Consider the following 628-nt stretch of genomic DNA (forward strand, 5'->3'; position numbering starts at 1 on the left):
CGGAATAGCATACACACAATTGCCATTCAGAGTGTTAAACCCAAAACTGAAATTGAATATTTCCCCGGAGTATTCTCACGAATAAAAAAACCCCCCCCTGTTCGAATAAAATTTTTTCCAGAAAAATGAAACAAAGTGGACAAAAACTTTTATCCCCGAAAAAAATTAAGTTTTTTTAAAAATATGTCATAAATGACGCGATTTACGTTTTTTGTAAAAAGTTCCCATGAAATTTTTCTTTCAAACAGCAAAGATTGGTGTTTTTTTTCCCCACTTTTCAAAAAACTAAATTATATTTCTGGGCGGGAAAGGGGCTACCGAATAATTCGATGAAGGAGGCATACGGGAAAAAGGACAGGGAAGGGCAAGACCCTCTTCCGAGAAAAAGGAAAAAAACCCGGACATTTTAGCCGCACTTTTGGGGGAAGGGCCCGTCTGATGAGTCGTGATCATTTCACCCCCGGGGGGAAAGCAAAGCCAGGGCAGGGAAACCCGCTCCTAAAGGATACCCCTTTTGGTAAGGCCAAAAAAATTTTTTTAGGGCAAAAAAGTTATATTTCCCCAAAAATTTTTTTTTCACACACCCCATCTATAAAAACACACACAAATATACCCCCCTAAAATTGGG

This window comes from Penaeus monodon, chromosome 21 (genome assembly GCF_015228065.2).
Source record: "Penaeus monodon isolate SGIC_2016 chromosome 21, NSTDA_Pmon_1, whole genome shotgun sequence".
Classification (NCBI taxonomy): domain Eukaryota; kingdom Metazoa; phylum Arthropoda; class Malacostraca; order Decapoda; family Penaeidae; genus Penaeus; species Penaeus monodon.